We start from the raw sequence: 10528 nt of genomic DNA, 5'->3' as shown, positions 1-10528 counted from the left end.
GGTCACGAGCTGCCGCCATTCGTTGTCGTATTTGTGCAATCCTTTCCGTTGTGTCTACTACAAGTTCTGGACCCGTGATTTGGCTGTCACCAACTTCTGCCCAGCAAAGAGGTGATCGACATTTACGTCCGTACAATGCCTCAAACGGAGCGGCTTGGATGCTAGTGTGGTAACCGTTGTTATACGAAAACTCCACCAACGGAAGATGGCTTTCCCAGCCGTTTCCAAAATCAATCACACATGCCCTAAGCATGTCTTCAAGGGTTTGGATGGTGCGCTCAGACTGCCCATCCGTCTGCAGATGATAAGCGGTGCTCATGTCTAAACGTGAGCCAAAGGATCTGTGCATTGCTTGCCACAGTTCAGAAGTAAAACGTGCATCACAATCGGAAATAATGGAACTTGGCACCCCGTGGCTCGAAACCACTTCCTTTAAGTAAATGTCTGCTAAAGTAGAGAACTTGTCTGTTTCTTTGATAGCCAAAAAGTATGCAGACTTAGTTAATCGATCCACTATCACCCAAATAGTGTTATTCCCCCGTTGAGATCTAGGCAGGCCAGTAATGAAATCCATGGAAATTTGCTCCCATTTCCATTGTGGTATTTCTGGTTGTTGGAGTAGGCCCGATGGTTTCTGATATTCAGACTTGACTCTCGCACAAGTCAAACATTTGCTGACGTAAGTTGCTATGTGTGCTTTCATGCTAGGCCACCAGTATGTAGTCTTTAAGTCGTGGTACATCTTATCCGAACTAGGATGTACTGAGTAGCGAGACTTATGTGCTTCATCCATCACAAGCTCGCGTAAATTTCCATAAAATGGAACCTAGATGCGCCCTGTAACGTAGTAAGCGTCGTCTTCCTTTGTTCTAATCACTTCCTTGATCCACGTAGGGACTCCGCCCTGACATTCTCTGCTTTCAATGCTTCAACCTGAGCATCTCGTATTTGTGTAGGAAGGCTAGATTGGATGGTGAGTTGTAACGCTCGCACGCGCTTAGGCGTAGTATCTTTTCGATTGAGGGCGTCGGCCACAACATTGGCTTTACCCGGATGGTACTTGATCGCGCATTCGTAGTCATTCAAGAGTTCGACCCATCGATGTGGCCGCATGTTTAATTCCATTTGCTTGAAGATATGCTCGAGACTCCTGTGATCGGTGTAAATGGTGCACTTGGTACCGTACATCAAGTGCCGTACAGGTAATGTCTCCATATCTTGAGTGCGAAAACAACAGCTCCCAGCTCCAGATCGTGTGTAGTGTAATTCCTTTCGTGAACTTTGAGTTGGCGCGATGCATAAGCAATGACTTTATCCCGTTGCATCAACACACAACCAAGACCCTGAATTGATGCGTCACAATAAACCACGAAATCGTCTGTGCCCTCTAGCAATGAGAGAATTGGTGCGCTACATAGTCTATCATTTAGGTGCTGAAATGCAGATTCTTGTGCATCACCCCAATGGTAGGTGACGCCCTTCTGAGTTAGTGAGGTGAGAGGTTGCGCAATCTTGGAGAAATCCTTAATGAACCTTCTGTAGTAACCCGCCAAACCCAAGAATTGGCGGATTTCTGTTGGTGTACGAGGTGCGGGCCAGTTCTTGATCGAGTCTACCTTGGATGGATCAACATGAATCCCATCCTTGTTTACCACATGGCCTAGAAAGTGGACTTCGCGAAGCCAAAAGTCGCACTTCGAAAACTTGGCATATAGCTGCTCTGATCGAAGGAGTTCCAAAATAAGCTTCAGGTGTTGCTCGTGCTCCTCCTGACTCTTAGAATAGATCAGGATGTCGTCGATGAAAACAATAACAAACTTATCCAGGTAGGGCTTGCATACTCTGTTCATAAGATCCATGAAGACTGCAGGCGCGTTTGTCAATCCAAAAGGCATAACCAGGAACTCGTAGTGCCCATAACGAGTCCTGAACGCTGTCTTAGATATATCCTCATCTCGGACTCTCAGTTGATGGAAGCCTGACCTCAGATCAATCTTCGAGTAATAGCTTGACCCCTGTAACTGGTCAAATAAGTCGTCGATGCGTGGGAGAGGATAACGATTCTTCACGGTCACCTTGTTAAGTTCGCGGTAGTCAATACACATTCTGAAGGTACCGTCTTTCTTCTTCACAAATAACACTGGAGCTCCCCAGGGCGAAGAGCTAGGACGAATGAAACCCTTGTCCAAGAGTTCTTGTAGTTGCGTGGACAGTTCTTCAAGTTCTGATGGAGCTAAACAATAAGGTGCACGAGCTATAGGCGCTGCTCCGGGAGCTAGCTCGATTTCAAACTCAACTTGACGATGGGGCGGAAGACCAGGTAATTCCTCAGGAAATACCTCAGGAAAGTCACGTACGATCGGAATATCTTCTACCTTCTTCTCTTTCTTCTAGGTGTCAGTAACGAGGGATAGAATGGCAGTGTGGCCCTTTCGTAAACACTTCTGAGCCTTAAGAAAAGAAATGATGCCAACAACAGCACCACTCTTGTCGCCATGAATCACTAGAGGTTCTTTACCAGAACGAGGAATACGGACGATCTTCTCCTTGCAAAGAATCTCTGCTCGATGTTGAGATAACCAATCCATACCAATAACGATGTCGAAACTACCAAGAACGATGGGAATAAGATCGATAGAAAAGGTTTGACCAGCTAAGATGAGATTACAACCCTTTACTATGTGTGAGGCCTCTAAAATTTTACCGTTTGCTAACTCTACCATGTGCTTAGTGTTCAAAAGTATTGGGGCGTGCTTAAACATTTGACTAACTATTAAGGACACATAACTGGTGTCGGCACTCGAATCAAATAAAACATTAACATAAAAGTCATCCAGTAGAAACTTACCCATCACGACGTTGGGGTCATTCCTAGCATCGCCCTGACCAATCACGAACGCACGACCCCGGGTGCCATTGCCTCCATTGTTTCCCCCGTTGTTACCCCCATTGTTGTTTTCGTTTCCCTAATTGTTGTTGTTATTCTGATTCTGGTTCAACTGGGGGCAGTTTCTCTTGAAGTGACCTTCAGCACCACACTAGAAGTATCCCCTGTTACCCTGCTGTTGCTGCGGCTGATTTTGTGGAGCTGGTGGCTGTTGCTGTTGACGATTCTGATTCACAGGTCGTGCACCTCTGCAATACTTTGCTTCATGACCTAACTTGTTACACCTCAGACAACGACCCTTGTTGCACTACCCACTATGATGTCTGTTGCATCGGTTGCACTTGGGGTGGTTTCCTCGGTATCCACCCTGCCCTTGACTACCAGAAGATTGCTGACCAGGACTCTGGTAGTCATCAGTCATTCGCTGCTAAGACTGAGACTGAGCTAATGTCGAACCCTTGCTTGAGACTCCATCCCATTTGCGCTTGTTGTCGTTGGGGGCATCAGAAGTAGTAGTAACTGTAGAAGTAGCACCAATACGCTTGGGCAGCCTGTTTTGCTCGACTGCCTGATCAGTCAGACGATGAGCCAAACGAATAACTTGCTGGATAGTGCCAAGATTAGCTGAGGTCACGTGACTCTGAATTTCTGGCACTAACCCTTTAAGGTACAACTCGATACGCTTGATAGGAGGATCTACCATAGTAGGACACAAGATTGCCAGCTCATTAGATCTTTTCGTATACGCTTCAATTTCTGACCCCGTCATCTTTAAGTTGAAGAACTCTACTTCCAACTTGTGGATGTCATCACGGTTGCAGTACTCTTCCTTAATCAAATCCTTGAAGTCATTCCACGGGGTGGCATTAGCAGCAACTATTCCCAGCATTTGAACCTGAGCGTTCCACCATGTGAGCGCTACACCCTCAAGAGTACCAGTAGCATATTTCACCCTGCGAGCCTCGGGGCATTCACACATCTCAAAGACTGATTCGAGCTTCTCGAACCAGTGCAGGAGGCCTACAGCTCCTTCAGTTCCATTGAAAGTGGTAGGTCGGCAGTCCATAAAAGTTTTGAAAGTGCACACAGGTGGTTGAGCAGTTTGACCTGTCGTGTGTGTAATACGAGACAAAGTTAAGCACAAGTGTTGATTTACAAGAGTAGGATCCAAAGATCCTAGAGTAAGTTGCAATGGCAGGTTGTACCTCCTGCCTGAGCGGCTGCAAGTGCTGCAGTAACTTGTTCATTGATTAGAGCCGTCAACTGGGCTTGAGTTAAGTTAACACGTCCACTCATGATCTTCATACCAAAGGAAACATGAGTGAGAGAGGTTCGCGAAAGTGCGATGACAGAAGAGAGTAAGCACACATGTGTTTTCAAACAATAGTTGTTACGCTCATCTAAGCATACCATGAGCAATGTACTATGTAACTAGCAAGTAGGAAATATAAACGTAAACCATATCACCTATAGTGTTGAGCCTTGCACGTGGAGCGAAGCGTCGTTGTGGATCGTTGAGCACTGTACAGGTTATAGTCTGGTTTTATCAAAAAGTTTTTTCCCTTTTAGAAACCAAGTTCACTATAACCAATGGCTCTGATACCAATCTTTCACACCCCCAAAATCCACCTGCGGAGTATCACCGCTTGGAGGCGTGACTGACCAGGATCCAGCCACCAATCATATTGAACAATGCAATTAAGTAAATAAAACCAAACCCAATATAATTGGCATTCAAAAGAAACCAAACATGTTTAAGTAAACAGCGGAAGCATAGTAATGTATAAATAACCAAAACATAGTTTAAAGTTCAAATGTTAAGTAACGGGACATAACAGTCCGTAACCCACAACGACCGCTCCTCCTTGTGCAAGCTCCATAAGCACCTAACGACCTGCAAGGCATGTAACAACGAGTCAACAACAAAGTTGAGCGAGTTCACAGTTGGTTGTTTAGTTTTACCAGTTCGTTTTGAAATCATAAGTTGTTTCGTATACCACGAGTTAACCAGTAACTTTTGTTTCCCAAACCATAGCCATAATCAGTTGGGGGGGGGGCTTCCTCACGTGAACCACTAGACCGTTACCATATCGACAACTGACGAACAATAGTTGTGCCCTACGTCAATGTCTATCATCATTGACAGTTTGCCATGATCCATTAGTACACGCCCGTTCGAACGACATGGTGTGAGGTTTGTTAAACCTAATAGCGCTATTAACTAATGACCCGGTCGCCATCGGCCTCGGCGATTAAGTCAATATAAAATGAGGGACTTCATGATAGAGTTTTGTCTAGTAAGTTGTAAGGTTGTTGTCCTACCCAAGGAGGACGAACGTACGTATTCTACCCAAGGAGAATACGCAGGATTTATAGTGGCATCCTACCCAAGGAGGATGGCTGTACATATCCTACCCATGGAGGATATGTAGATTCCATTTTAATTCTTTAACCCATTCCCCAAACCACCGGGAATCCCATGCCTTGTAGAAAGTGTGAACTCACCTTGGTTTGCTCGGTATGCTAAATTACGTACTCACAAATAATCAGTCAAGGCCTATAGCATGCATGTATACTCAATCAGTTGACATTCACGAAGTTCACACATAGATATAATCATAGCACAAAGCAGCTGAACAAGTCCATGCAAATCATACATCACACAAATGTTTCATGGCAACACATAACTAACCTTGTTATCCCTTAACAGACTTAACTGAGTTTATTGAGCAGTTTACCCACTAGACGGAACTCCCGTTTCGTCATGACTCCCATTTGACGAAACCCTGAGGTTTCATCGCTTATCCCTTTCGCGAAACTCCCATGTTTCGTCGTAATCCCCATCGACGAAACTCTCAGGTTTCGTCGACATGTGTTTCGTCGACAAGCAACTGTTATGTCGCGTACCAGTTTCAAACACAGAAAACCCTAATCCTCATTAACAGCCGTTTCACACTAACATCGAACCACCAGTTATCATACAACGCAGTAATCATTGATCATCACATATGTAACCTGTACCCTATGCATAACAGTTTGCTAAACAGACATACAATCTACACAATCCTTACATATATATATACGATTGATAATCATTTAGATCTGTTGGTTCTCTATTACAAAGAATCATCATATGGTTATGATCTAAATAGTATGATCAGATTCTACACTAACATTCATTAGCATGCACAACAATTGTAAGATTCATGAAACCCTAATCAACGCAACATATGGTCGTAATTTCTATAACAAAAGCCTATGTCCACAGAACTTTTCATCAATCAAACATATATATAAACACATATCAATCAGTTAAAGAATCATGTAATCAATTAAACGAAAGTGTAGCTAACCGAGATAGAAGGAATAATGGATTGATCGCTAGAGAGGGCTTGGAGAACACAAAGCTGCCGTCACACAGAAGAGGGGGCTCTAGGGTTTTCAATTCTGCTAAAAGTGTGACGAATGAAGTCGTTTCACATAATTTATACGCACATACAGGTACTGGGCTTAATGGGCTTCAGCGAATCCCTGGGCCGGCGAAACTCCCATGTTTCATCGTGAGGGTCATGGCGAAACCCTCAGGTTTCGTCGAGTAGAGTTGTGGCGAAACTCTTGATGTTTCATCGAGATAGTTCCTAACTCTAATCAGTTCATAAGTGTATATAACTAGACACTCAAGTTGTATAATAAATAATAACACAAGATCTTAAACAACATCATAACATATATCAAACATGCAAACTACAAGGCAACAAGTCGTGCAAACACAATAACTAAGCAATTAACGTGTAGAGGAAAGACCTTGAAAACTCGAGTTGTCACAATAAGTGCCACACGCAACACGTGTGCAAACACAATTGTCCGTGGTTGTGCACCCCAAACAATCTTTGAGGACTTAGACATACGCACGGAAAAGTATGACACTACGTATCACGAGGGTGACATCACCAATATTTACACTACAAGAATGTAGGGCAGTCGCGACGTCTATAAACTACCTGCGCAGATCACATACAATCCAGATGTTGTAGACGATTACTCCATAGTTTACAGACCAGCAGCTGCCGCAGAAAACTCCAAGGTCTGCCAGAAGATTGCCTCATCCCCACTCAAAAAAGCCAAACTCCCACCTAACGTTGCCAAGTTCACATGCTTGACTGACCCAGATGATCACATCCAACTTTTTACAAGCGCAAGTATCGTAAGCAGTTGGACCCACCCCATGTGGTGCCACCTGTTAGTACAAACACTCACTGACGCGACCCGCGCATGGTTCTATAGTCAACCTGTAGGCAAAACCGAGTCGTGGCCAGACTTGCAAGCCAAATTCGTACAACACTTTAGTCAACAACACCAACACACTAAAGACTCAGCAAACGTCATGCTCATCTGGCCCGAGACAATAAGGGAATAGAGGACTTCATCACAAGGTTCAATAAAGAATATTTGGACATAGGCGTGGTCAGCGAAGACCTCATGTGCGCCTATTTCCGCAAAGTAGTACGCCATGACGACCTGATCCCACCATCACCGGCAAAGAGGGCATGCCCAAGTCCTGGGATATAATCATGTTGGCTGCGATAATTTAGGAGCAGACCGAGAAGACCCTTATCGGAGGAAGAATCTCACATCTAAGCAGCCAACATGAACATGGTGAACGCCACAAGAAAGACAAAAACTCTGTCTGGAATCGCGTTCAACCCACCAGTTTCGTAGATAAGAAGCCTAACCCACCAATCGATGCCCATCGTCTGATCCACTAGATCAACTACAGGGAGAACAACAAGCGGGACAAACAAAGAGTCTGGACCCCAACTCACAAAGACTCCTATGGAGATTCTTAGCACCAAGAACCATCCTTTCAAACCTGCGTAGACTATGCGAAGCAAGAAAGGCCAACACCCAAATCAATACTGTGAGTACCATAAAGACACTGGTCACACCACAAACAACTGCTACAGTCTACGGATGGAGATCGAGTCTGCGTTGAAAAACGGGAAGCTCACACACCTCCTGAAGGGTGGTCGAAAGAAGCCCGCCTCCTCGAAGACAAAGATGAGGGTCCAAACAATAAGAAGATCCACACTTTGGAGACCCACATGATCCAAGGCGGACCAAAGAAGCCCAACAAGAACAAGAACAACCACAAGAACATGAAGAGGCAACATCAGCTGAACGCCGACTGGCACGAGAAGCAAGTCATTTTCCCTATGGTACGCGACGACCCCGGAGATAAACGCCCGCTAGTCATCACAGGCGTAGTGGGTCACTACAGATCCCATTACGTGTTTATCGACGACGGTAGCACTGCGGACATCATATATGAGCAAGGCTTCAACCAATTCGATCCAGAAGACAAAGCTCGCCTCAAGCCTGTTGAGGTACCATTTACCGGGTTCTTCAATGTTACATGTAAGGCACAATCACTTGTAATCAAGGCGTTTCGCCGAAGCTACTTTATTAATACCAAGTGTCCTTTACATTATTTCCTGCTTACAAAATATAAACTGTACTACAAGTGCGCACACCATTTTGAGTATACGTGAAAAATATTGGAAAATACGAAACTTCATGTATTCCCACAATTTTCAAAGCTTGCCGCAGCTCCATGCATTGGGCCAGATTGTTGTCATGACATACATGAAAGCCCCTCAAAGAGCAAGTCTTCTGAGCAAGCTTGGATACCCACTCCATCTCCCTGGCATGACTTTAATCAAATCCTCATTCGTAGTAACCTGCATAAAATAGGCACAAGCACGTAAATATTGTAGACCTAATAGTTTATAAACATTCAAACACAGTAATACATATGCATTCAAGGCCAAAAAATATGCGCAACACGCACCAAATAACATGTCAAGGCTTCCAAAACCAACACGGTTGCGGAAGGAGGGAACTTGTTTACACTCGCAGGGGCCGAATCCACGGTGCGCATGCCAAGTTATATGAAACTTGTTTAACTCCTGCACCAACAAATGTTGCGGGAGGGTGAAGCTTGTCTTAAAAGCCCTAATAACTATTACATGGGTCACTCGCCCATACGCGTCGCACATGCCAGATCTTTTTATACTTCTGAAGTAAAATAAGTTTACCCAAACACAAAATACGTTTCAAAATTTAACTTAATAAAATATAAGTTGATTAGCATGCTAATCAACCAGCAAATATGCAATAGATTTTCAATTGTACACCTAAATACCCATAAATAATAACCAAAATTTTATAATTTATTATGTGCATATAAAAATAAAATATATTAATAGAAAAATAATTCGAGTCAAACCAAGTTAAGCTAATGAGCGAGCTCCGAGTCACGGGCTTTTTGGACAACCCTCACTCACAATTTTTTTGTTTTTGTTTTTCTCTTATAACTTTTAAAATATGATGTTCATAAAATTTTGAATATTGGTTGCAACATGCTCATTTTTTTTTGTCTCGGTGTAAATTTCGTTTGAAGTTGTGCCTATAATGTACATGCTCATTTTTATTTTGGACCACCACCAGAGCGCTTAGGGTGAGTTTATGTAAATGCTATTATTTTCTTATAATGTTTAGAGGACGATAATTTTGTTCGTGGTTTAACGTTCCGCTCGCTATGTACGAACGCGGATTTAATATTAGTTGATGGTTAACCGGTGAGACAATTTATTATTTATTATTTCATGATTATATTTAATTAATTAATCAAGCATCTTGATTATTCCTAACTTACTTTACGAGATCACAGGATAAATTTATTAAGTACTAGGTTATAACCCCGTGTATTACACGGGTTAAGAAAATAAAATATCAAATAGTTAATATCGAAGATTTAACAATTATAAAATGATATTTTAAAACACTTTTCTGATATCCAATTTTTTTTTTGTTTTATGTATGATCAAAACTTGTGATGTTTGTCAACTTTATCAATATAAAAACATTTGAACCATCGATTAGAAGACAAACTGTATCATCGACTTTCTCACGACGTGAACCTAAGTTTTATTTAAATAACAGTGGTCTTAATTTATTAGTTCTAAAAATATTGATGAAATGTTTAGATTAGGCATATAGCAATTAGCCAATTAGATAAACTTATAGCTACAAAATAATATTTAAATTAATTAGATAAGTATAAATTATCGGTAATTATTAAGTTATATAACTTTAAAATTTAAACATATAGACTTGAGTTGCATCTAAAAAAGATGGTTGTTTTTGGATAAATTTGTTAGTATGATAAATGTAGTTATTCTTCTTCTTGTATTTTAAATATATTAAATAAATAAATTATTTGTTAAGCAAGAAAATCGTTCCCTCCCCCCTCGTTATGAAAATGCTCGATATTTGTTTTAATTATTAAGATATAATTCTAATTTAGTAATTAATATAAAGAAGAAAATCGTTCCCTCCACCCTCGTTATGAAAATGCTCGATTTTGTTTTAATTATTAAGATCTAATTTCTAACCTAGTAATTAATATAAATAAATAATAAGATAATTTATGGAACTTTATCCGTAATTTCTTAACATCTGAATCCCCAACGTCTTTTTTTCTAACCCTTTTAGCCCTAACACTAACCCCATCCATTAAATGTTAGGGGCTAAAAGGGTTAGAAAAAAGACGTTAGGGGCCAAAAAGATTAGAAAAAAAAA

This window comes from Helianthus annuus, chromosome 12 (genome assembly GCF_002127325.2).
Source record: "Helianthus annuus cultivar XRQ/B chromosome 12, HanXRQr2.0-SUNRISE, whole genome shotgun sequence".
NCBI lineage: Eukaryota > Viridiplantae > Streptophyta > Magnoliopsida > Asterales > Asteraceae > Helianthus > Helianthus annuus.
This window is presented reverse-complemented; position numbering follows the sequence as displayed.